The following is a 27,540-nucleotide window of genomic DNA, read 5'->3' on the forward strand; positions in this document are numbered from 1 at the left end:
TCCAGGAAGGATGCACATATTTGATAGTGAAATAAAGCTCCCACAGCAGGGCTGCCATCAGAAGTTATGGGGCCCGGGACTAAGAAAATAGACAGGGCCCCTCCCTCCCAAAAAAAGATTCTGCCGCACTGCTCCACCCCTATGTGATGTCATACAGTGTGATGTTACATATAGGTGGAGTGTTGCGGACCTACAGGAACGGTTCACAGAGAGCTGATGCACAGATAAAACTTGTTTTAAGAAGTCCTCCCTGTGCACAAGACTTCTGTTGATCCACAGGCTGGTGCAGCTCTACAGGTATTTGCGGTAGGAGCTAGGGGTGGGACCCCCTCTCTGTAAGGGCCCGGAATACCAGTCCCCACAGCCCCCCCCTGGTGGCTGCCCTGCCCCACAGCAGCACAGAGTAGGGATGTGAGGCTCCTTTCACACTAATGCAAGAACTTAGTGACCTCAGTTTGGAAAGATAAATGTGAATTTGTTAGCTAACAAGGACACCACACCAATTTCAGTTAAGTAACCCCCTCTTCATAAACCGTCATAGGCCACTAGGATATCATGAAGCCAAATCGGCGCACGCTTTTATAGCAATTGTGGGCCTAATTCAGACCTGATCGCTCCTGTGCGAATTTGCAGAGGTCTGCGATCAGATAGTCACCGCCTAGACAGAGTGAAAATCCGCCACGTACAAGGCTGCGTACAGCTTGCGAAAAGCTTTGCAAACACCGGTCAGCTTCAAATCCATTCGCAACTCTGTGAACCGTTCCTGTAGGTCCGCAACACTCCACCTATATTTTTCCAGTCTGTGCGTAGCCCAGGACTTACTCCTACAGTGCGATACAAACGGGCTGATTGGGCCGGAGTTGACATCACACAGCCGCCTTGGGAACGCCTGCGGTTTTCCTGACACACCCAGAAAACGGCCAGTTACCACTCACAAATGTCCAATTCCTGTTAATCAGCCTGCGTTCGCCTAGCGGTCAAAAATGACACAGGATTTTTTCACAGTTTGGCCTCGCGCATGCGCATTACGAACCGTAAGCATGCGCAGTCGTTCGATCATCGGCCGCCTTGTGATTTCGCACAACAGCAATCAGTTCTGAATTAGGCCCCATGTTTTCCTGCATGCCCTCGCTTTCGGGCCTCATACCAGTTGCTTCGGATACTACGGCTACACCGCTATGACTGCTCCAAACTTTGCTAAATTAATTTTAAAAAGTGAGCTACGGACGCTGAAGAACCCTCTGCCGTTAGCTGAAGACAAGGGATGAGCACGGAATAATCTCTGTGATTATGTCTCATTATTGCTGCTGGCTCTTCATGTCAGCAGATGGCTTTCTGAAATAAACATTATTAATAGCCTGAGATTAAGTTTGCAGAATCTGTGCATGTTATTATAAACTAGCCTGCAAGAAAGGCACAGAGAGAAGAACCCGGCACCTGTTCTGCTGTGAAATAATCCACAAGAGAGATCTGCCTGGTAATTGCAGATAAACTCAGCGCGCGGTACAACTGGCTGGGGCTCAGAGCTGTCAGGGCGGATTTACGCTGATGCTAGCAATGGAAAGGGTTCTGAGGAATTGGACCATGTAGGAACGTTATGGGATATTGCTTTTTAATACAGCCATCGACAGGGGTAATGAATCATGATAGAAGATATCAGAAAAGCTAAAATAAAAGTTCTAGATTCGCTGAAAACCATGCTGGCCTATTGAGACAGCGTGGTTAATCCAAGAGGCATGGCTATGCCGTCTCCTAAAAAAATAAAATAAATACTATGCATGATACCATGTGCTGCAAAGAGGGACAGTTATCACCCTAAGCAGCTGGCCTGGGCCCATCCATCTGGCTCGCACCGGAGTAATCACCCCCCCCCCCCCCCCTGGAATGGCAAACCAGCCATACTGTAGAAGTTGCTCACTCCACACTGCCATGTTGGTATGTAATAATACTGGCTGTATTTTTTGACCAATCTGGAATAATCTGCCTGGTGCTTTAGGACCAGGGAGTGGGACTGCAAGTGATAGTCACATAAACTTATCATAATATCCTTTAACCCAAATACCAATGCCCAGAACACTATTTGGCCCATTTATCATTAAATATTTGTGGCTTATTACCCGAAAACATTACCCTGCAGCTGTACAACACTGTACAAATCAGAATCAGTGTCACTTGCAAATTCTACCACAGGTACATTTTCCAACAGCTTTCTAAGTCTATTATATATGTTTCATGTGTTTCCAGTTGTATTCAGCGTATAACTGCGCTTTCGGGTGGGTGTGTGCGTGGTGCAACCGCACTGCCGCGGGCATGTGTCACGAGCCGTCATGGCTTGGCTGTGCTCAGTGCATGATTGGCTCATGCTCCCTTTAATTCCTGTGCCTGCCTTTCATGCCTTGCTGGTCATAGTTTCCGGTTGCAGCGGGAGCCCTTGTCTTGTGATTCTAGCTTTAGCCTGAGGAGACATTTGCCTTGTTGCTCAATTACCCTCCTCTGCAGTGTTCCTGTGTCCAGCCCAGTGCCAGTCTCATTGTCTGCCTTGATGCTTATTGGTTACTTCTACTTGATCTCCTTTATGACTACTTTCTATTATGTTACATTTCTGTCTGAGTGCAACTACTCCAGCTAATATTCTATGCTGCTACTACCTATAGCTCCACCTACTGGTTCTGAATTTCAGTGTTCTTGTGCTCACATTTTTTAATTACACTCTTGTTCATTTATCCCTGTTCCGTCCTAGTTTGTGTTTCATCTGTTCTAACATCTTTGCTCTTTCCCCAGTCTTTCCAGTACCATCCTTATTTGTTAGTCTTCTATTATCTTTGTCTTTCTCCTCTCTTCTTTTGGATATTCTTCAGTACCGCTTTGATTCAGGTCACCCGGGGTTAAGCTTGTACTACCACCAGTGGCGGAAGTCCTGGTGGCATCCCAGTACCAATAAGCATATCACACGTTATGGGAAAAGCGACTATTATAATGTAGGCTAGAAAACCTGCTGGTGAGTTCTAGGAGTTTAATCCAGGGTGTACAAGGGTCACTGCCCAGAAGACCTCCGGAACCTCAGACCCTTAGGAAGAGAGGACTCTTCGGCATAACAACATGCCAGTTGCGGCAAACGAGTTGCCTTTGCAGTGGCCAGTGACAAAGATGAGCACTGACTCATCTGTACTCCATAATAGAATAATAATAATAATAATAATAAAACAACGACTGCAGTGTGCTATTTCTAGTTCATGCTGGTTATCCTTTTTATCGTTTGTATTTTTTTTTGTATAATTGGTTATCAATAATGTTTTTTTAATAATATGTACTTTGCAAATAATAATGTTGCATATCAGGGGAAGACAATTGAGAGTGCTCAACAGTTTGGATCACTATGTACGTAGACACTGCCCAGTGAAACCCTAATGTTCCCATTGCCTAAGAACGAAACGCGTCAATTTGACCTCACATCAACAGCAGTGTTTCCTGCCAACAGCACTTGGCTTCATCACTCGGCAGTCCAACCACCAGCAGCAAGAGGAACCATGTTCTTCCTCCAACGTTTAAAGGGACAGATATCTTAGTGCGCTCTGCCTCCTGCAGCGGTTCAAATGGACAGTTCATACAGCCGGACTAGATATCTACTTGAAGAAAGTTACCTCTTGGGACTTTCCTCGGCTCTTTGGAGAATGACTTCCTAACTTACACTGCAGACGTTAAATAAACTGCTTAACATTCCAACCGGTTGCCAGACCTACTAGTACAGTCTAACCAAGTTCCTATTTACTCTGATGAGGCTGGTGCAAGTTTCCATGGTGCAGCCAACGGTGGCATCCAAAGGCACACTTACAGTAGTGGGATTGTTGCATCTAGAGACGCTCCACTGGGCATCCCAGTCTTTGCACATTCATTTGCATGTCTGCATACCAGGGAAGGGTTTGTACTGGTATTAGCATAAGGTTGCAGGAATATACTGTTCATATTCACTATATATCTCCTATATAATAGCCCAGCTCTGACTTTGTGCCTGTGTGTATAACGCATCTCTCATTGGGTTAGTGGCAGGTCTATCACACCCAGTCCACAGCTGATTGGCCGAGAAACGCCCTCCCACACAGGTTACATCCAATGGGAGGCTCTGCCCTTTGCCTGCTGTGTTTTCACAGAGCAGGATTAGCAATGGGACTGACGGAGCTGCAGCTCCAGCCCCACACCCCAAAATAGTCCCCCTGCATCTGCAGCAACACACCCTCCAACACTTTACACATAAACATTGATACACATTCGAAAAGGGGGCGTGGCCACGGGGGGTAAGACACGTGGCCACGCCCCTTTTCCTATACTTTCAACGGAAGCTTGAAGAGTCAAAAATCGGTACAGACCATAAAAAAAAAGGGACTGCACCTGCCAAAAAGGTGCAGCTGGAGGGTATGCCACTGCATCTGCAGCAAGTCTCTGCGCTGTAGATAGGGGGGGGGGGAAATAAGAATTTACTTACCGATAATTCTATTTCTCGTAGTCCGTAGTGGATGCTGGGAACTCCGTAAGGACCATGGGGAATAGCGGCTCCGCAGGAGACTGGGCACAAAAGTAAAGCTTTAGGACTACCTGGTGTGCACTGGCTCCTCCCCCTATGACCCTCCTCCAAGCCTCAGTTAAGATACTGTGCCCGGACGAGCGTACACAATAAGGAAGGATTTTGAATCCCGGGTAAGACTCATACCAGCCACACCAATCACACCGTACAACCTGTGATCTGAACCCAGTTAACAGCATGATAACAGAGGAGCCTCTGAAAAGATGGCTCACAACAATAATAACCCGATTTTTGTAACAATAACTATGTACAAGTATTGCAGACAATCCGCACTTGGGATGGGCGCCCAGCATCCACTACGGACTACGAGAAATAGAATTATCGGTAAGTAAATTCTTATTTTCTCTGACGTCCTAGTGGATGCTGGGAACTCCGTAAGGACCATGGGGATTATACCAAAGCTCCCAAACGGGCGGGAGAGTGCGGATGACTCTGCAGCACCGAATGAGAGAACTCCAGGTCCTCCTCAGCCAGGGTATCAAATTTGTAGAATTTAGCAAACGTGTTTGCCCCTGACCAAGTAGCTGCTCGGCAAAGTTGTAAAGCCGAGACCCCTCGGGCAGCCGCCCAAGATGAGCCCACCTTCCTTGTGGAATGGGCTTTTACAGATTTTGGCTGTGGCAGGCCTGCCACAGAATGTGCAAACTGAATTGTACTACAAATCCAACGAGCAATAGTCTGCTTAGAAGCAGGAGCACCCAGCTTGTTGGGTGCATACAGGATAAACAGCGAGTCAGATTTTCTGACTCCAGCCGTCCTGGAAACATATATTTTCAGGGCCCTGACTACGTCCAGCAACTTGGAGTCCTCCAAGTCCCTAGTAGCCGCAGGTACCACAATAGGCTGGTTCAAGTGAAACGCTGAAACCACCTTAGGGAGAAATTGAGGACGAGTCCTCAATTCTGCCCTGTCCGTATGAAAAATTAGGTAAGGGCTTTTATAGGATAAAGCCGCCAATTCTGAGACACGCCTGGCTGAAGCCAGGGCCAACAGCATTACCACTTTCCATGTGAGATATTTTAAGTCCACAGTGGTGAGTGGTTCAAACCAATGTGATTTTAGGAACCCCAAAACTACATTGAGATCCCAAGGTGCCACTGGAGGCACAAAAGGAGGCTGTATATGCAGTACCCCCTTGACAAACGTCTGAACTTCAGGAACTGAAGCCAGTTCTTTCTGGAAGAAAATCGACAGGGCCGAAATTTGAACCTTAATGGACCCTAATTTTAGGCCCATAGACAGTCCTGTTTGCAGGAAATGCAGGAAACGACCCAGTTGAAATTCCTCTGTAGGGGCCTTCCTGGCCTCGCACCACGCAACATATTTACGCCAAATACGGTGACAATGCTGTACGGTTACATCCATCCTGGCTTTGATCAGGGTAGGGATGACTTCATCCGGAATGCCTTTTTCCTTCAGGATCCGGCGTTCAACCGCCATGCCGTCAAACGCAGCCGCGGTAAGTCTTGGAACAGACAGGGTCCCTGCTGGAGCAGGTCCTTTCTTATAGGTAGAGGCCACGGGTCCTCTGTGAGCATCTCTTGAAGTTCCGGGTACCAAGTCCTTCTTGGCCAATCCGGAGCCACGAGTATAGTCCTTACTCCTCTCCTTCTTATGATTCTCAGTACCTTGGATATGAGAGGCAGAGGAGGGAACACATACACTGACTGGTACACCCACGGTGTTACCAGAGCGTCCACAGCTATTGCCTGAGGGTCCCTTGACCTGGCGCAATACCCGTCTACTTTTTTGTTGAGGCGGGACGCCATCATGTCCACCTTTGGTTTTTCCCAACGGTTCACAATCATGTGGAAGACTTCTGGGTGAAGTCCCCACTCTCCCGGGTGGAGGTCGTGTCTGCTGAGGAAGTCTGCTTCCCAGTTGTCCACTCCCGGAATGAACACTGCTGACAGTGCTATCACATGATTTTCCGCCCAGCGAAGAATCCTTGCAACTTCTGCCATTGCCCTCCTGCTTCTTGTGCCGCCCTGTCTGTTTACGTGGGCGACTGCATTGATGTTGTCTGACTGGATCAGCACCGGCTGACCTTGAAGCAGAGGTCTTGCTAGGCTTAGAGCATTGTAGATGGCCCTTAGCTCCAGGATATTTATGTGAAGTGATGTCTCAAGGCTTGACCACAAGCCCTGGAAATTTCTTCCCTGTGTGACTGCTCCCCAGCCTCTCAGGCTGGCATCCGTGGTCACCAGGACCCAGTCCTGAATGCCGAATCTGCGGCCCTCTAGAAGATGAGCACTCTGCAACCATTACAGGAGAGACACCCTTGTCCTTGGTGACAAGATTATCCGCTGATGCATCTGAAGATGCGACCCGGACCATTTGTCTAGCAGATCCCACTGGAAGGTTCTTGCGTGGAATCTGCCGAATGGGATTGCTTCGTAAGAAGCCACCATCTTTCCCAGGACCCTTGTGCATTGATGCACTGAGACTTGGCCTGGTTTTAGGAGATTTCTGACTAGTTCGGATAACTCCCTGGCTTTCTCCTCCGGGAGAAACACCTTTTTCTGGACTGTGTCCAGGATCATCCCTAGGAATAGAAGTCGTGTCGTCGGGATCAGCTGCGATTTTGGAATATTGAGAATCCAACCGTGCTGGCGCAGCACTATCTGAGATAGTGCTACTCCGACTTCCAACTGTTCCCTGGATCTTGCCCTTATCAGGAGATCGTCCAAGTAAGGGATAACTAAAACTCCCTTCCTTCGAAGGAGTATCATCATTTCGGCCATTACCTTGGTAAAGACCCGGGGTGCCGTGGACAATCCAAACGGCAGCGTCTGAAACTGATAGTGACAGTTCTGTACCACAAACCTGAGGTACCCTTGGTGAGAAGGGTAAATTGGGACATGTAGGTAAGCATCTTTGATGTCCAGAGACACCATATAGTCCCCTTCTTCCAGGTTTGCAATCACTGCTCTGAGTGACTCCATCTTGAATTTGAACCTTTGTATGTAAGTGTTCAAGGATTTTAGGTTTAAAATTGGTCTCACCGAGCCGTCCGGCTTCGGTACCACAAATAGTGTGGAATAGTACCCCTTTCCCTGTTGTAGGAGGGGTACCTTGATTATCACCTGCTGGGAATATAGCTTGTGAATGGCTTCCAATGTTGCAGCCTTTTTCCTCTCCCTCTGCCATGGGGCAGAAATGAGGCGCCTTTTGCCCGCTTGCCCTTATGGGGCCGAAAGGACTGCGCCTGATAATACGGCGTCTTCTTAGGTTGAGAAGCTACCTGGGGTAAAAATGTGGATTTTCCAGCAGTTGCCGTGGCTACCAGGTCTGATAGACCTACCCCAAATAACTCCTCCCCCTTATAACGCAATACTTCCATGTGCCTTTTAGAATCCGCATCACCTGACCACTGCCGCGTCCATAAACCTCTTCTTGCAGAAATGGACAGCGCGCTAACTCTTGATGCCAGTCGGCAAATATCCCTCTGTGCATCACGCATATATAGAAATGCATCCTTCAAATGCTCTATAGTCAGTAATATACTGTCCCTATCTAGGGTATCAATATTTTCAGTCAGGGAATCAGACCACGCCAGGCCCGCACTGCACATCCGGGCTGAGGCGATTGCTGGTCGCAGTATAACACCCGTGTGAGTGTATATACATTTTAGGATATTCTCCAGCTTTCTATCGGCAGGTTCCTTTAGGGCGGCCGTATCAGGAGAGGGTAGTGCTACCTGTTTAGACAAGCGTGTGAGCGCTTTATCCCCCCTTGGGGGTGTTTCCCAACGTGCCCTATCCTCTGGCGGGAAAGGGTACGATGCCAATAACCTTTTAGGAATTATCAGTTTTTTATCGGGGGAAACCCACGCCTCATCACACACTTCATTTAATTCCTCGGATACAGGAAAAACTACAGGCAGTTTTTTTCTCACCAAACATAATACCCTTTTTAGTGGTACTTGTATTATCAGAGATATGCAATACATTTTTCATTGCTTCAATCATGTAACGTGTGGCCCTAGTGGAAGTCACGTTTGTCTCCTCATCATCGACACTGGAGTCAGTATCCGTGTCTGTGTCTGCCATTTGAGGTAACGGGCGTTTTAAAGCCCCTGATGGCGTTTGAGACCCCTGGACAGGCACAAGCTGAGTAGCCGGCTGTCTCATGTCGTCAACTGTCTGTCGTAAAGAGCTGACACTGTCACGCAATTCCTTCCATAAGCTCATCCACTCAGGTGTCGACTCCCTAGGGGGTGACAACTCTATAATAGGCAATTGCTCCGCCTCCATCTCATTTTCCTCCTCAAACATGTCGACACAATCGTACCGACACACCGCACACACACAGGGAATGCTCTGATAGAGGACAGGACCCCACTAGCCCTTTGGGGAGACAGAGGGAGAGTATGCCAGCACACACCAGAGCGCTATATATAGACAGGAATACCACTATAAAATGTGCTTTTCCCTTTATAGCTGCTGTTAGTAATAAAACTGCGCCAAATTAGTGCCCCCCTCTCTTTTTTACCCTTTTCTGTAGTGCAGGACTGCAGGGGAGAGTCAGGGAGACGTCCTACCAGCGGAGCTGTGATGGAAAATGGCGCCCGTGTGCTGAGGAGATAGGCTCCGCCCCCTTCTCGGCGGCCTTTTCTCCCGCTTTTTGGTGAGTTCTGGCAGGGGTTAAAATACATCCATATAGCCCTGGGGGTTATATGTGGTGTATTTATGCCAGCCAAGGTGTTTACATTGCTGCTCAGGGCGCCCCCCCCTAGCGCCCTGCACCCTCAGTGACCGAAGTGTGAAGTGTGCCTGAGTAACAATGGCGCACAGCTGCAGTGCTGTGCGCTACCTTGTTGAAGACTGATGTCTTCTGCCGCCGATTTTTCCGGACCTCTTCTTGCTTCTGGCTCTGTAAGGGGGCCGGCGGCGCGGCTCTGGGACCGAGCTCCGAGGCTGGGCCTGTGTTCGGTCCCTCTGGAGCTAATGTTGTCCAGTAGCCTAAGAAGCCCAAGCTACCACCACTTAGGTAGGTTCGCTTCTTCTCCCCTTAGTCCCTCGATGCAGTGAGCCTGTTGCCAGCAGGTCTCACTGAAAATAAAAAACCTAAAACTAAACTTTCACTAAGAAGCTCAGGAGAGCCCCTAGTGTGCACCCTTCTCGGCCGGGCACAAAAATCTAACTGAGGCTTGGAGGAGGGTCATAGGGGGAGGAGCCAGTGCACACCAGGTAGTCCTAAAGCTTTACTTTTGTGCCCAGTCTCCTGCGGAGCCGCTATTCCCCATGGTCCTTACGGAGTTCCCAGCATCCACTAGGACGTCAGAGAAAATCCTTTTACTGCAGCATCCTATGTCCTGCTGCCAGTCCACCTGCCCCCTCCGCCATCAACAATCCCCACTCCCTAGCCGCAGCGCAGGTGGAACAAAAGTTGCTGCGGCCACCGGCATAGATGTGTATGAAAGCGGCGCAGCGGAAGGCTTTCATAGCCCTCCCTGCGTCGCATACTATCTGAGCCCCAGAGCCTCCTCTGCGTGTGATGTCACAGAAGTGCCTCCCCGCCACAGCCGCGCCCAGATCCCCAGAGGCCCTGACTCCACAACACAGCACCTGGGCTGCCGGCCTGGAAGCCCCGAGATGGCTAATGTAACGGATAGAGTGGGTGATATCGCGGAGGGTAATGTCTGGACGCTGAATCAATGTAAAAGGTGACAGTGCTGTGCAGTGCAATGGGTGTGCAGTCTGGGCCGGTGCTAGGGTGTTCGGCGCCTCCCTGCAAACTATAAATTTGCACCCTCGCATACTTTACAAAGGCACAGCGCACATAATACCCCCTGTAGTAGAGATACTTACACATGTAACACCCCCTGTACCAGAGACGCTTACACATGTAATGCCCCCCCCTGTACCAGTGACCATACACAAGTAACACCCCCTGTAGCAGAGACGCTTACACACGTAACACCCCCTGTACCAGTGCCGCTTACACACGTAACGCCCCCTGTACCAGTGACGCTTACACACGTAACGCCCCCTGCACCAGTGCCGCTTACACACGTAACGCCCCCTGTACCAGTGCCGCTTACACACGTAACGCCCCCTGTACCAGTGCCGCTTACACACGTAACGCCCCCTGTACCAGTGACGCTTACACACGTAACGCCCCCTGTACCAGTGCCGCTTACACACGTAACGCCCCCTGTACCAGTGCCGCTTACACACGTAACGCCCCCTGTACCAGTGCCGCTTACACACGTAACGCCCCCTGTACCAGTGCCGCTTACACACGTAACGCCCCCTGTACCAGTGCCGCTTACACACGTAACGCCCCCTGTACCAGTGCCGCTTACACACGTAACGCCCCCTGTACCAGTGACGCTTACACACGTAACGCCCCCTGTACCAGTGCCGCTTACACACGTAACGCCCCCTGTACCAGTGACGCTTACACACGTAACGCCCCCTGTACCAGTGCCGCTTACACACGTAACGCCCCCTGCACTAGTGCCGCTTACACACGTAACGCCCCCTGTACCAGTGCCGCTTACACACGTAACGCCTCCTGTACCAGTGCCGCTTACACACGTAACGCCCCCTGCACCAGTGCCGCTTACACACGTAACGCCCCCTGTACCAGTGCCGCTTACACACGTAATGCCCCCCTGTACCAGTGATGCTTACACACGTAACGCCCCCCTGTACCAGTGCCGCTTACACACGTAACGCCCCCTGTAGCAATGCCGCTTACACACGTAATGCCCCCTGTAGCAATGCCGCTTACACACGTAACGCCCCCTGTACCAGTGATGCTTACACACGTAACGCCCCCTGTACCAGTGATGCTTACACACGTAATGCCCCATGTAGCGTTGGGACACCGGCGCTAACAATGGTGACTGGCTTGCTGTGCGAGTCTCCGGGAGAGCCACTGCCAAAGGAAGGACAGCAGCTTAGCTGCTGACAGGAGGAGAAGCAGGATAAGCATTACCCGCCCCTCCCTGACTCACAGTACCTCTGGGCCCCATCCGCGGCACCCCCACACACACCCTCCACCATTTGCAGTTGCTCCGGATCCCCTCCCCCACCCGCAGCAACCCCGCTTCCACCCCTCCCGCCGCACCACCGCATTCAACCCCTTCCCCACCTGGGGCACCCCTGCAACTGCTCCTCCCCCACCCGTGGCACCGCAGCAACCACCCCTCCCCCTCCCGCGGCACCCCCGGATCCCATCTGCGTCTTCCCCGCACCCGCCACTCCCCCAACCAAAGCACCTACTACTATATATATATATATATATATATATATATATTGCATATGGGTTCAGTATGATTTCCTGATGGACGGGATGCCGGCGGTGAGAATAATGACAGCGGCACCCCGTCCATCAGAATTCCAACAGCCCCCCAGTAAGCCCCCAACCCTCACCTCTTCCCTACCCTAACCCTCCATTGTGGTTGCCTAACCCTCCCCGCTTGGTGCCTAACCCTCCCTTGTGGTTGCCTAACCCTCCCCGCTTGGTGCCTAACCCTCCCTTCCCCACTGCCTAAACCTAACCCTTTCCACCAGTGCCTAGCCCTAACCTTCCTCCCCGGTACCTAGCCCTAAGCTTCCCATCCTTGAACGCTAACCCCCTTCTAATTCCTTAACCTAACACCCCCCTTCCCCCCTGCTGAAAGAACGATCGGGATTCCGGGCGTGGTTATTTAGACGCCAGGATCCAGAGTCCTGTCGGCTTTAGATGCCGGTGTTCCTGCGCCGGACGGGCATTTGGAGTGCCAGGATCATAGAGTGCATATTCTATATTACTATTTTCTGTTACATATTCTACATCTGTTTTGAATATTATATGTAGTTTTATAGAAGCCTCCGACTTTCATGCAATCAGTAGATTAATTACTTATTTACACCAAGAGCAGCGATTATCATTATCTGTACCAGAGCCGCCTGTTCCCCATCACTGATTTAGTACATAGAACTGTTTTTACAGAACAGCTTCATATTCCCAAGTAAGAACATTTGCAAATTAATTTGTAGTCATTTTCCTGCTGCTTTGCAAAAGGGCAAATTAATCAAATGTCAAATCGTATATTGCTATTCTCAAGCGAAAAACAAAATTATGGAGCCTGTAAAGTTCAGTTCATTGTTATTTTTACTTTTATGTAAACTTCACTGACCAAAAATCCTATTTTAAACTACAGTACTGCTCTTTTGTACCCTGTTATACTTCTTGAAATTTGTATGTCGTATGTTGAGTCAAGGCATGAGAAGTGGACAAAAGCCGGCAAACGCCGGAATATTTTGCTTAACGATGCTGCCAGTGCCACAAAGGTGCAGGTCAATTTATCATCGTCATCATTTATTTATAAGGTACTGTAGCACATAACGGCAGTCAGTATAACAAAGCAGAGAATATGGGAAGCGCGGTTTCTCCAGAAAAAATGTTATTAAGCAATTATCAATGTAATACTTACATATGCACAAATTACATCACAATGAGCAAAAAATCATTTAGAAACTCACACAATGATCTCCATTAAAACATCATATTCATACAGTAGCTCTCAACGGCAAATGCAGGATTTCTAGACGGGGGTTTCCAGCTGCTTGATGTTAGCGGGCATGAGGCTAGTCCATGTAGACGGCACAATTAGCATGAAGCAGCTATAACATGCATCTTACAAAGTGACATATACTGTATGTTATAATTCCCACATATACAGGGCCTGCGATCACGGTAAACCATTAGATGTGGCAGTAGGGATATTCTGCCTGAGCTGAATGCATTATATCATATATGATGAATAATGTAGGCACCAATCCAGAGCATTGGAGCAAGGCGGGGGAGCGGCAGAAGACCCCTAGAAACTGCCCTGAACATATATGTACATCTTACAGTATTAATAATTAACTCTATAGATGATCTATATAGCAGAGCACCCCTAACAGTGCATGTTTTACAGACCTCCTAGTTGGTGCACACGTGTATTAATTACTGGCAGACACATTTTTAAATATCCACTGGTGTTCTTAATTATTTTATTTGTAATACTGAGGAGATCTTTAAAACATGCAGATCTAGTAAAATTATATTATATACAATTGCTATAGTGGTCATGGTGTAGGCTAGAGAGGGAGGTTTCCAGGCAACTGGAAACCCTCCCTCTGCATTTGCGTATGGCCCTTATTAGGAAAGTACAGACAATTCTAATTATTTAAGATTCTGATATTTGCTGTCATGGTAGTATTCCAAAAAACGGGGTTAATAAATGTCCTTACCTCCTCGCTGCTGGTGTGTTCCCTATTTTGCAGCCAGAGACTAAGGAAGCCTCTAATGACCAGTAGAGAGGTGGAGAAACGCGCTAAGAACTAACACGAGTGCCAGATGTGCCGCTGGTCTGAGAATTACCGGGGCTGCTAACAACGGGGACACATTATGGAGCAGTATTCCTTCTAGTAAGCTGATAAATCGTGAATACCAGCAGCTGGGAGGTAAGGACATTTACAAACCCCATTTGCGTTCCATGGGGTTGGCGTTTAGAGTTCAAATTGCGTATAGAGCCTTAAAATGTTTATGGATTAACAACCTATGCTCCAACTTACTAACATATAACAAATGGAATTATTAATAACAAACTTTCCAAGGAAAATGACTCAGCAATTTAATAAGAACTTATAACAAATCATACATAGAAATACAACAAGCAGATGTGAGGACACTGCCGGGGAAGGTGAGACAATGAGGCAAGAGGGTAGAGGGCAATGCTGAGACAATGAGGCAAGTGCATGAAACAGCATTATAAAACCCACATTACCGTCAATAAAAGGGAATTCTATAATACCCCTTTCACGCCGCCAATGTCAGATCCCACCTGGGAATTGGAAACGGGTCGGCATTGGACCCTAACAGCAGGCTTCTCGACCACACAATTTGCCAGGTCAGTTGCCATAGTAGAAGGGGTTGGAGTTTGGGGGGCAGAGCCGGCAGCGGGGGCGGCGCTGGGAGATTAGCTCATCTCCGTGCCGCCTCTCCCTATTGTAGTGAACGGGTCCTGGGTTGCATCGACCCGGGAACCCGTTCACGCTGCCACTGAACTGGTATTCGACCCGGGAATAACACTGCTTTATTTTTAATTGAATTACTGGGTCAGGCGACCCGGGAATTCCACCATGGCCCTTTCACACTGCACAGCGACCCGTGTGGACCCGGTAATATGCCTGGTCGATACCGGGTTGTTAGTGCGGTGACAGACGTATGTCATCAATACCCAGCTAGTGAACTTGTAACATATATTACCTAGTGACCGAAAGCATTTCTTTCTTTGCATACAGTATATAAATGCCATAACGCCAAGTATTAGAGCCGTTACCTACGCCTGAGGTATTCCCGATGCTAAGCATGTTTGCTGTGGGACAGAGAAGGCCGTATGCAATAAAGAATATTAGTGCACGTGTGCCGCCTTTACATAAAGACATTTTGACATTAGTACCTTTCTGATGCGATACCGGAGGTGCCGAGAACGCCACAGGGGCGATCACATCATGGTGGATCCTCCAGATTCAAACAATCAGCGCTGGTGAACTGACTCCCGCAGCCAGACTCAGACTTATCATGCCGCACCCTTTACCCGTGGCCACACCCCATTTACCTGTGGCCACGCCCCCTTACCTCATCTGTACCATTTTTTAACTGAGAAATGTTGGAGGGTATGATACATTGATAAGAATGTGCAAGGACTGACACCCCCGCTTTGTAGTTCTGCCTGGTGCTTCTTTAGATGCACCAGGCAGAACTACAACAGTACTATGTGATTCATTACGCCCTACGGGTGCTCTTCACACCGTCGTTAGGGGCTACGCCCCTGTGGGCTGAGGGATGGTGGAGGGGGCAGGAGGTGTTGATCTTATTGGAGTTGTGGGTGTGTGGGGCAGGGGGATTGGGGAGGGTGTGTCCAAGGCTGCCATGGGTGGTGGAGTTCCACATGGGGTGTGTGGGTGGATGGTGAAGGGTATGGGGGGCTTTGTAGTGTTCATGGGAGGGGTGGGGAGTAAGGTAGGGGGAGGTTGATAGTTTTGTTGAGGTTTCATGTGAGCTGCAGGGGTGGTGTATTTGAATAAGCTGTGCGTCATGTATGGGGCTACAGTGTTTGGTGGATGTTATCGTGAGGTGTTGTGGGTGTTGGGCAGGTGTGTGTTGTGTGGATGTGGGGTAAAAGTGTACATGGTGTGTAGTTTTTATGTAAAAGGGGGTAGGTGTAGTGAGGTGGAGGTGTGTGTGTGTTGGCGTTGCCCTGTGATTGAGGTATTGACTGTTTGTGGGGAGGGTTGTTGTAGGTGGTGCGTGTGGTGGATGGTAGATTGTAAAATGGCCTTGTGGATGGGGATGTTGGTGCAGAGGTGGTGATGTAAATGGGGTATGTGGATGTTGGGAGTGGTGGAGGGTTGGCAGTGGGGGGTATGGAATTTTTCAAGGGGGAACGGATGTGCTGTGTGTGAGGGAGGAACATGTGGTGTGTAGGTGGGTTGAGAGAGGGTGTTGCGTGTGCGAGGGTGTTCATAGATGCTTAGGGGGTTTTGTGGGTGTGGTGGAGAGGTTAGATGGGTTAGGGATTGAGGATGTATGTGTTAGGGAGTGTGAGGGTTGGCTTTGGATTGTTTATGGTGGTAAAGGTAATGTGTTTGGTGTGGTGGTGTGTGTGAGTGTTAGTAGGTTTGGCCTGTGGGCCTGTAAGATGCTGGGGACAGTGAATGAGTGTGTATGGGCTGAACCGTGGATGGTGGCCGGTGACTGCGTATACAGGGGGCAAGGGGTAAGGGATGGTGTAGGTGGTAGGAGGTGTAGTACTTGTTGGATTTGTGTTTGTGGGGTACACGGGGACAGGGGTGGGTGTTGGAACGTGGCATGAGTGGGGGAGTTGCACATGGGGAGTGTGGTGGGATGGGGTGCTGTAAGTAAGGAAGGGGGGGGGGGAGGGGGGAGTGGGTTAGGGGGATGGTGAATGGCCTGTTGAGGTGCATGGGGTAATGGTTAGGTGGTGTATGTGTGGACGGTGGATGTTAGGTATGGGGTTAGCTTGTTTGGGGGGGGTGCTTGTGAGGTGCAGCGGATGTGGTGGAGGTGGGTGAGTTGGAGTTGCGGGTGGGGTTGTGTTGAGGGGTAGGGTTGTTTTGGTGGTGGTTGTGTTTTATGATGTAGGTAGTGACAGCGTGCAGAGAGGGATGGTGTTGTGTACGGTGCATGTGGAAGATGGTTTTATGTGAAAGGGTCGTGTGGATGGGGGTGATGTTTTAGAGTTGTGGGTGGAAATGTGGTGTATAGATGATGTGAGGGGTGGAGGGTTTGCTATGGGGGGGTGGCAATCAGGGTGGGTGAAGGCAAAGTGTGTGTGTGTGTGTGTGTGTGTGTGTGTGTGTGTGTGTGTGTGTGTGTGTGAGTGTGTGAGTGTGTGTGTGTGTGTGTGTGTGTGTGTGTGTGTGAGGAAGGGTTGGTGGACAGGTAGGTTGAGAGGGGGCGCAGGGTGTGGCAAAGGCACGTGCAAGGTGGTGTTGGGGGGGGAGGGGGGGTGTATGTGGGTTAATGTTAGGGGGAAATTTTTAATATGATAGGTTTTGGGTGGCTTTGGAGTGCATTGTGGAGGGGGCTGAAGGGACTGTGGTTGGTGGAGTGTTTTGTGTTAAGGGGTACATGGATTGGGTGGGCTGTCCCGAAGAAGCTGTGGTTGGTGGCTGAGCAGAGTAAGGCTGGATGGTGGATGTGGTCCGGTGACTGTATACTTTGGCCTAGGGGTGATGGTTGGGGGAGGGGGGCGTGAGGTGTTGCACTTGGTGGAGTTGTAGGTGTGGGGATAAGGGGTATGGTGGGCGAAGGTGCCATGGCTGAGGGATGTCTGCATAGGACGATTTGTGTAGGGTCGTGTGGTGTGTGCATGGGAGGGTGGGTGGTGAGTAGGTTAGGGGGATGTGGAAGGGTGTGTTGAGGTGCAAGGTGCAGTGTTTTTCTGAAAGGTGGGTGTTTGGTATTGTGCCTGGGTGGTAGATGGATGTGTTTGTGAGGCGTTGTGGTGTAATTGTAGTGGAAGGTCTTGTTGTGTGTTGTCGTTGTGGGCGTGGGAGGGTTGTGTTCATAGCTGTGAGGGTTACTGTTTGCAAAGTTGTTGTTGGGTGGGAGTTTAGGGAGTTGTGGGATCTGGGGTGTGTTTGGAGGGGGTGTCTATTGTGTTTTTGTGGTAGCGGTGGGTGGATTGTTTGTGTGTGGCAAGGTGAAGAGGATGTGGTTTTAGGGTGTTTGTTGGGGGCAGAGGTGTGTTGTGTTAGCAGATGTTGGAGTTGGAATTGGCGTATTAGTGGCTTTAGGATATGGGGGTAGTGTTGTGGGGTAGCTGGTGCTTTGATGGTTTGACCGAATTAGTTGGGTGCAGAGGGAGGGAGATGGGTGTGCGATAGGGTTAAGGTGGTGTGTGGATGGATTGTGGAGGGTGTTGAAGGGAATGTGTGTGGTGGAGTGTTTTTTGTGAGGGGTACGTAGTTTGGTGTTTGTGTTTCTGAAATGCTGTGGGTAATGATTGATGGTCCTTGGGCAAGTGTGAGGAGAGGGGTCACTGCCTGTATATGTTTTTGCGTAGAGGTGAGGGATGGGGGTGGTGATAGGAGGTGTAGTGTGGGATGGAGTTGTGTAGCAGGGGGATGGGGGAGGGGGTTTGAAGTTGGCATGGGTGGAGGAGGTCCACATAGGATGGGTGGGTGGATGGAGGAGGGTTTTTGTGGGGTTTGTGGTGTGTGCATGGGAGGGGAGGGGGGTGGCAGATTAGTCAGATGGGTAAGGTTGTGCTGTGGTTGTGTTGGATGGGTGTTGTATTTGTGGTGGCTGGGTGGGAAGTATGGGGTTATTGGGGTTGTGGGATGGGCTTGCGGTGTGCGTGGTGGTGTAATGTTGGCCAGGTGGTTGGGTGGGTGTGGGTTTGTTTGTTAAATGTAGTGTTGGTTGTGTTAGGGTTGTTTCGCCTAGTGGTGTGAGGGTGATGGGGGTGGTTGTTGTTGGGTGATGGTGTAGCAAAGATGGGGAAGGTGTTGTGTGTGTGTAGGGGGGGGGAGGGGAAAGGGAAGTGGAGGGTGCGTGCGTGTTGTTAGGAGTGTGGCGGGTGTGTGTGTGTGTGTGTGTGTGTGTGTGTGTGTGTGTAATGAAGAAGTGGTTGCAGTGTGTGTGTGTGTGTGTGTGTGTGTGTGTGTGTGTGTGTGTGTGTGTGCGCTGATAGGTGATGGTATATGTGGGGCCATGAGGCTGCTACTTGTTTCCCCCTTGTGCTGGACGAGGTGCGAGTGGGGTTTGGTGCAAAAGGTATTGCTGCACCTAGGGGGATGGGTGACATGGGGGCACGCCATTTGTGAGTGGTTGGGTGAGGGCGCTGTCTGCATTGTGGTATGTGGGCAAAACGGAGCAACAGTAACACTGTCCATAGCTGTACATGCGGCGCCAGAGCCGGCCCTAGGCATAGGCAAATGCCTAGGGCATTTGGTATGCTTAGGGGCACCAGCAGCTTCTGCTGATTAAAATGATATGCAGCATGCCTATATTCTGTGGAAATCACTGTAATGTAGCATTTTGTATGCAGATACAGCCGCAGTCACACACAGTATATAGGCATGCTGCATATCATTTTAATCAGCAAAAGCTGTTTGTGCATCCTAGCCACATAGTAATGCAAATAAGATGCATTTTAATAAACAAAAGGTGCCCCAACGTTAGCAGAGCTGCCAGCTGACTCATGCCAGGCACGTCCTGCAGAACTAGCGGCAGTGCTAGGGGGCACCAGTCAAAATCTTGCCTAGGGCATCATATTGGTTAGGGCCGGCTCTGTGCGGCGCAGCATCACACTGTCAGCACGCCGCACCTGACTCTGTACCAGTGCTATCTCTCTCCCCTCTGTTGCCCCCAGACCCGACGAATATGTCTGTTTCCAAACATCCAGCGGTGTCGTCGGGTCTGGGAGCAGCAGAGAGGAGAGAGATAGCGCTGGTACAGAGTCTGGTGCGGCGTGCTGTCAGGGTGATGCTGCGCCGCATGTACAGCTATGGGCAGTGTTACTGTGGCTCCGTGTTGTGGACGGCGAGTCCTGGCCAGCGTGTCCCGGCGGGTCCTGGCCAGCGTGTCGCGGCGGGTCCTGGACATGTGGAAACAGGTGACGGGGTGGTGCGGAGGCAGGGTTCCGTGGAGTGGGGTGCGGGTGTCAGTGGGCTACCGGGCAGTGCGTACCGTCGGTGGCTGGATGTGGGAGCAGGTGACGGGGTGGTGCGGAGGGAAGGTGCCGTGGTGTGGGGTGCGGGTTGTCAGTAGGGGTGTGGGTGGCTGTGTGTTGGGGGGAAAACAAAGGAGGGGTGTATGGGGTTGGGTGTATATTGTGTTACCGTGCACGATGGGGTGTCCGTCCAGCGGGGTGTTTTCTCTTGTGATGGTGGCCGGAATCTGTGGCTACTGCTGCCGCTGTCCAGCTCCCTACGTGTGGGTAGTCTTGTGCTGGCACAGGGCAGAAGCAGGTGACTCCGCCCAGCCCTGTGACTCCACCCAGCGTTACAGGCCAGGCACAGAGTCACAGATTTGGCCTAATATATAGGAGATAGAATCTCTCCGTTACAGTACATGAACATCGGCTGTGGTTGCGACCCTGCATCAGGTCCTAAAAGGAATCACTTTTTGCCTGCGCTGTATAAGTTGAAATAGAACTAACAGCGCTTGAAAGCTGGATATGGTATTAATAAAAATTGCATTTATTTTGATGCTATATAATTAAGAAAATTTACCTTTGCAACGGAACAAACATGAAAAGACCATATGCATACAGTATATACAGAAGAACATTTAGGAGCACATTAGCACTATTTTTCCAAAAATGTATAAAAAATAAAATTATATATATATATATATATATATATATATATATATATATACATACATACATACATACATACATACATACATACACTGCTCAAAAAAATAAAGGGAACATTTAAACAACACAATGTAACTCCAAGTCAATCACACTTCTGTGAAATCAAACTGTCCACTTAGGAAGCAACACTGATTGACAATCAATTTCACATGCTGTTGTGCAAATGGAATAGACAACAGGTGGAAATTATAGGCAATTAGCAAGACACCCACAATAAAGGAATTGTTCTGCAGGTGGTGACCACAGATCACTTCTCAGCTCCTATGCTTTATGGCTGATGTTTTGGTCACTTTTGAAAGCTGGCGGTGCTTTCACTCTAGTGGTAGCACGAGACGGAGTCTACAACCCACATAAGTGGCTCAGGTAGTGCAGCTCATCCAGGATGGCACATCAATGCGAGCTGTGGCAAGAAGGTTTGCTGTGTCTGTCAGCGTAGTGTCCAGAGCATGGAGGTGCTACCAGGAGACAGGCCAGTACATCAGGAGACGTGGAGGAGGCCGTAGGAGGGCAACAACCCAGTAGCAGGACCGCTACCTCCGCCTTTGTGCAAGGAGGAACAGGAGGAGCACTGCCAGAGCCCTGCAAAATGACCTCCAGCAAGCCACAAATGTGCATGTGTCTACTCAAACGATCAGAAACAGACTCCATGAGGGTGGTATGAGGGCCCGACACCGTGCAGGACGTTTGGCATTTGCCAGAGAACACCAAGATTGGCAAATTCGCCACTGGCGCCCTGTGCTCTTCACAGATGAAAGCAGGTTCTCACTGAGCACATGTGACAGACGTGACAGAGTCTGGAGACGCCAAGGAGAACGTTCTGCTGCCTGCAACATCCTCCAGCATGACCGGTTTGGCAGTGGGTCAGTAATGGTGTGGGGTGGCATTTCTTTGGAGGGCCGCACAGCCCTCCATGTGCTCGCCAGAGGTAGCCTGACTGCCATTAGGTACCAAGATGAGATCCTCAGACCCCTTGTGAGACCATATGCTGGTGCGGTTGGCCCTGGGTTCCTCCTAATGCAAGACAATGCTAGACCTCATGTGGCTGGAGTGTGTTAGCAGTTCCTGCAAGACGAAGGCATTGATTGTATGGACTGGCCCGCCCGTTCCCCAGACCTGAATCCAACTGAGCACATCTGGGACATCATGTCTCGCTCCATCCACCAATGCCACGTTGCACCACAGACTGTCCAGGAGTTGGCGGATGCTTTAGTCCTGGTCTGGGAGGAGATCCCTCAGGAGACCATCCGCCACCTCATCAGGAGCATGCCCAGGCGTTGTAGGGAGGTCATACAGGCACGTGGAGGCCACAGACACTACTGAGCCTCATTTTGACTTGTTTTAAGGACATTACATCAAAGTTGGATCAGCCTGTAGTGTGTTTTTCCACTTTAATTTTGAGTGTGACTCCAAATCCAGACCTCCATGGGTTAATAAATTTGATTTCCATTGATAATTTTTGTGTGATTTTGTTGTCAGCACATTCAACTATGTAAAGAACAAAGTATTTAATAAGAATATTTCATTCATTCAGATCTAGGGTGTGTTATTTTAGTGTTCCCTTTATTTTTTGAGCAGTGTGTGTGTGTGTGTGTATATATATATATATATAAATAAAATATATATAAGTTCTTTAACCGGGATGCAATGTTGTCCCCAGTGGATTTGCTGGGTATGCTACATGTGGACATCATTAGCAGACCAATCCACACCTTTGCACACTGGGGACACCATTGCTACTGCTATCCTTACCAGAGAAAAGGACGTTTGCTTCAATCAGGACGGTGCTGTGAGTCTTGTAACAAGGTACCATCCTTCTCTGGTTATTTGAGTGGCAGAAAATCTATGCAATGGACTGCGTTCCCTAAAATGGTGGTAATTCTCTGTGAACTTTATATGCATTCCAGTTAAAGAACTTTTTATATATGTATAAATAATATATATATATATATATAGTTTTTTATAAATTTTTGGAAAAATAGTGCTAATGTGCTCCTAAATGTTCTTCTGTATATACTGTATGCATATTGTCTTTTCATGTTTGTTCTGTTGCAACAGTAAATTTTCTTAATTATATAGCATCAAAATAAATGCAATTTTAATTAATACCATATCCAGCTTTCAAGCGCTAATAGTTCTATTTCAACTTATACATTCTTTGTGTGGGGCTAACCAGCCCTTTACCAGCTGCTCTTTATGTAAGCAACGCCTTCAAGCGCTGAATTTTTACCTTGGTAACATTTATTTCTGCCTGCCCTGTGCCTCATTCCTGCCCTGTGCCTCATTCCTGCCCTGTGCCTCATTCCTGCCCATCTTTGGTGGTCATTCCGAGTTGATCGCTAGCTGCATTAGTTCGCTGTGCAGCGATGAGGTAAAAAAATGGCACTTCTGCGTATGCGGCGCAATGCACACGCGCGTCGTACTATTACAACGAACTATGTAGTTTCACACAGGGTCTAGCGAAGCTTTTCAGTCGCACTGCTGACCGCAGAGTGATTGACAGGAAGAGGGCGTTTCTGGGTGTCAACTGGCCGTTTTCAGGTAGTGTTTGTAAAAGCGCGGGAGTGCCAGGAAAAACGCAGGCGTGGCTGGGCGAACGCAGGGCGTGTTCGTGACGTCAAAACAGGAACTGAACAGTCTGAAGTGATCGCAAGTGCTGAGTAGGTATTGAGCTACTCTAAACTGCACAAAAAGACTTTGCTGCCGCTCTGCGATCCTTTCGTTCGCACTTCTGCTAAGCTAAAATACACTCCCAGTGGGCGGCGGCATAGCGTTTGCACGGCTGCTAAAAACTACTAGCGAGCAATCAACTCGGAATGACCACCTTGGTGCAGTGGTCATGTCTGAGTGAGAGCTAGCTGAGGTCTGCTGTGTAATAAGTCTGTGTTAGTAACGCCTGTCACTTCTTTCTGGCTACGTTATGGAGAGCAGGCCCTGTATTACATGATGGGGCTGGCCCCCTATACTTACATGTACACACATAGCAGCACTGTACATACCACTTTTTTCCCCAAAGTAAATTATCAGCAATGCAAATGCAATGCGATTGTAATCGGATTGCGGTCAAAGCAATTGTGGATGACCCCCTGCAGCCGCAGCAAGGCTGGGTATGCAGGTGGACTGTCGCCATTTTTCCCATCGGAGCGGCTGCGTGTGACATCACATCCATGCCTGCGCTGGCCAGACCACTCACCCACCCGCATGTCGCCCGCTGCTGTCACTCAGAGTGTGATCGCATACCTCCGGGATGCACTCGTACTGTGAATGTTAGCGCATTTGCTGTGCGGCCGCAGTGCATGCGCACTTTAGTGAAATTCGATCGTTTGCGATTTTCTCAAAACTGCAATCCAACCTGACTAAGCCCCAATATACACAATTATTGCTTCTTAGTATTTGATAGATGACAATACAGGTATAAATACGACCAGTTATGGTTACAGGGATTACATGAAATACGTATGCAGGATAATTAGACGGGTTCTGCAGGAACACATGGATTCCAGTCACCTGGAACATGACATTAAGAACAGTCACACTGTGCCCAGCAGCCAATCAATACCCAGCAATCAGGCAATCGGCAGACATCGCAGGAGATCCCTGTGTGGGTATTAGTCCGTGCTATTGTTCCCAATACAAAGTTATAACACAAACCTAACGCACAGCTAACCAGGCTACAGCCTGTCTCCACTGTCAGTGTGACCTGTACTGTCATATCTTGTGTACTCTGTTGTGTGCTGCCAGTGTGTCCTGTCTACTGTACTGTCATATCTTGTGTACTCTGTTGTGTGCTGCCACAGTGCGTCTTGTGTGCTGTACTGTCATATCTTGTGTACTGTACTGTCATATCTTGTGTACTGTACTGTCATATCTTGTGTACTGTACTGTACTGTCATATCTTGTGTACTGTACTGTCATATCTTGTGTACTCTGTTGTGTGCTGTCACAGTGTGTCCTGTGTACTGTACTGTCATATCTTATGTATTGTACTGTCATATCTTGTGTACTGTACTGTCATATCTTGTGTACTCTGTTGTGTGCTGCCAGTGTGTCCTGTCTACTGTACTGTCATATCTTGTGTACTCTGTTGTGTGCTGTCACAGTGTGTCCTGTCTACTGTACTGTCATATCTTGTGTACTCTGTTGTGTGCTGTCACAGTGTGTCCTGTGTACTGTACTGTCATATCTTGTGTACTCTGTTGTGTGCTGCCAGTGTGTCCTGTGTACTGTACTGTCATATCTTGTGTACTCTGTTGTGTGCTGCCAGTGTGTCCTGTGTACTGTACTGTCATATCTTGTGTACTCTGTTGTGTGCTGCCAGTGTGTCCTGTGTACTGTACTGTCATATCTTGTGTACTCTGTTGTGTGCTGCCAGTGTGTCCTGTGTACTGTACTGTCATATCTTGTGTACTCTGTTGTGTGCTGCCAGTGTGTCCTGTGTACTGTACTGTCATATCTTGTGTACTCTGTTGTGTGCTGCCAGTGTGTCCTGTGTACTGTACTGTCATATCTTGTGTACTCTGTTGTGTGCTGCCACAGTGTGTCCTGTGTGCTGTACTGTCATATCTTGTGTACTGTACTATACTGTCATATCTTGTGTACTCTGTTGTGTGCTGACACAGTGCGTCTTTGTGCTGTACTGTCATATCTTGTGTACTGTACTGTACTGTCATATCTTGTGTACTCTGTTGTGTGCTGTCACAGTGTGTCTTTGTGCAGGCTGTTCCAAAAGTTGATGACACACAACCTGTGCCCCCATCACGTGACCCAGTCACCATGCAGGTCTCTTACACACACAACCTGTGCCCCCATCACGTGACCCAGTCACCATGCAGGTCTCTTACACACACAACCTGTGCCCCCATCACCTGACCCAGTCACCATGCAGGTCTCTTACACACATCCTGTGCCCCCATCACCTGACCCAGTCACCGTGCAGGTCTCTTACACACAACCTGTGCCCCCATCACCTGACCCAGTCACCATGCAGGTCTCTTACACACATCCTGTGCCCCCATCACCTGACCCAGTCACCATGCAGGTCTCTTACACACATCCTGTGCCCCCATCACCTGACCCAGTCACCGTGCAGGTCTCTTACACACATCCTGTGCCCCCATCACCTGACCCAGTCACCATGCAGGTCTCTTACACACAACCTGTGCCCCCATCACCTGACCCAGGAACCATGCAGGTCTCTTACACACATCCTGTGCCCCCATCACCTGACCCAGTCACCATGCAGGTCTCTTACACACATCCTGTGCCCCCATCACCTGACCCAGTCACCATGCAGGTCTCTTACACACATCCTGTGCCCCCATCACCTGACCCAGGCACCATGCAGGTCTCTTACACACATCCTGTGCCCCCATCACCTGACCGAGGCACCATGCAGGTCTCTTACACACAACCTGTGCCTCCCATCACCTGACCCAGGCACCATGCAGGTCTCTTACACACATCCTGTGCCCCCATCACCTGACCCAGTCACCATGCAGATCTCTTACACACATCCTGTGCCCCCATCACCTGACCCAGTCACCATGCAGGTCTCTTACACACACACAACCTGTGCCCCCATCACCTGACCCAGTCACCATGCAGGTCTCTTACACACACAACCTGTGCCCCCATCACCTGACCCAGTCACCATGCAGGTCCCTTACACACATCCTGTGCCCCCATCACCTGACCCAGTCACCATGCAGGTCTCTTACACACACACAACCTGTGCCCCCATCACCTGACCCAGTCACCATGCAGGTCTCTTACACACACAACCTGTGCCCCCATCACCTGACCCAGTCACCATGCAGGTCCCTTACACACATCCTGTGCCCCCATCACCTGACCCAGTCACCATGCAGGTCTCTTACACACATCCTGTGCCCCCATCACCTGACCCAGTCACCATGCAGGTCTCTTACACACATCCTGTGCCCCCATCACCTGACCCAGGCACCATGCAGGTCTCTTACACACATCCTGTGCCCCCATCACCTGACCCAGGCACCATGCAGGTCTCTTACACACAACCTGTGCCTCCCATCACCTGACCCAGGCACCATGCAGGTCTCTTACACACATCCTGTGCCCCCATCACCTGACCCAGTCACCATGCAGATCTCTTACACACATCCTGTGCCCCCATCACCTGACCCAGTCACCATGCAGGTCTCTTACACACACACAACCTGTGCCCCCATCACCTGACCCAGTCACCATGCAGGTCTCTTACACACAGCCTGTGCCCCCCCCATCACCTGACCCAGTCACCATGCAGGTCCCTTACACACATCCTGTGCCCCCATCACCTGACCCAGGCACCATGCAGGTCTCTTACACACAACCTGTGCCCCCATCACCTGACCCAGTCACCATGCAGGTCCCTTACACACATCCTGTGCCCCCATCACCTGACCCAGTCACCATGCAGGTCCCTTACACACAGCCTGTGCCTCCATCACCTGACCCAGGCACCCTGCAGGTCTCTTACACACATCCTGTGCCCCCATCACCTGACCCAGGCACCATGCAGGTCTCTTACACACAACCTGTGCCCCCATCACCTGACCCAGTCACCATGCAGGTCTCTTACACACATCCTGTGCCCCCATCACCTGACCCAGTCACCATGCAGATCTCTTACACACACACAACCTGTGCCCCCATCACCTGACCCAGTCACCATGCAGGTCTCTTACACACACAACCTGTGCCCCCATCACCTGACCCAGTCACCATGCAGGTCCCTTACACACATCCTGTGCCCCCATCACCTGACCCAGTCCCCATGCAGGTCTCTTACACACAACCTGTGCCCCCATCACCTGACCCAGTCACCATGCAGGTCTCTTACACACATCCTGTGCCCCCATCACCTGACCCAGGCACCATGCAGGTCCCTTACACACATCCTGTGCCCCCATCACCTGACCCAGTCACCATGCAGGTCTCTTACACACATCCTGTGCCCCCATCACCTGACCCAGTCACCATGCAGGTCTCTTACACACATCCTGTGCCCCCATCACCTGACCCAGGCACCATGCAGGTCTCTTAC

General features: G+C 49.9%; 1 protein-coding gene across 1 annotated transcript in view; it reads right to left on the reverse strand.

Moving 5' to 3' along the window:
* TMIE (transmembrane inner ear) overlaps window positions 1–27,540 on the reverse strand; it is a 265,362-nt gene that overhangs the window by 235,486 nt on the left and 2,336 nt on the right. The gene's annotated exons all lie outside the window — the stretch shown is intronic.

The sequence above is a fragment of the Pseudophryne corroboree genome, chromosome 5, assembly GCF_028390025.1.
Source record: "Pseudophryne corroboree isolate aPseCor3 chromosome 5, aPseCor3.hap2, whole genome shotgun sequence".
NCBI lineage: Eukaryota > Metazoa > Chordata > Amphibia > Anura > Myobatrachidae > Pseudophryne > Pseudophryne corroboree.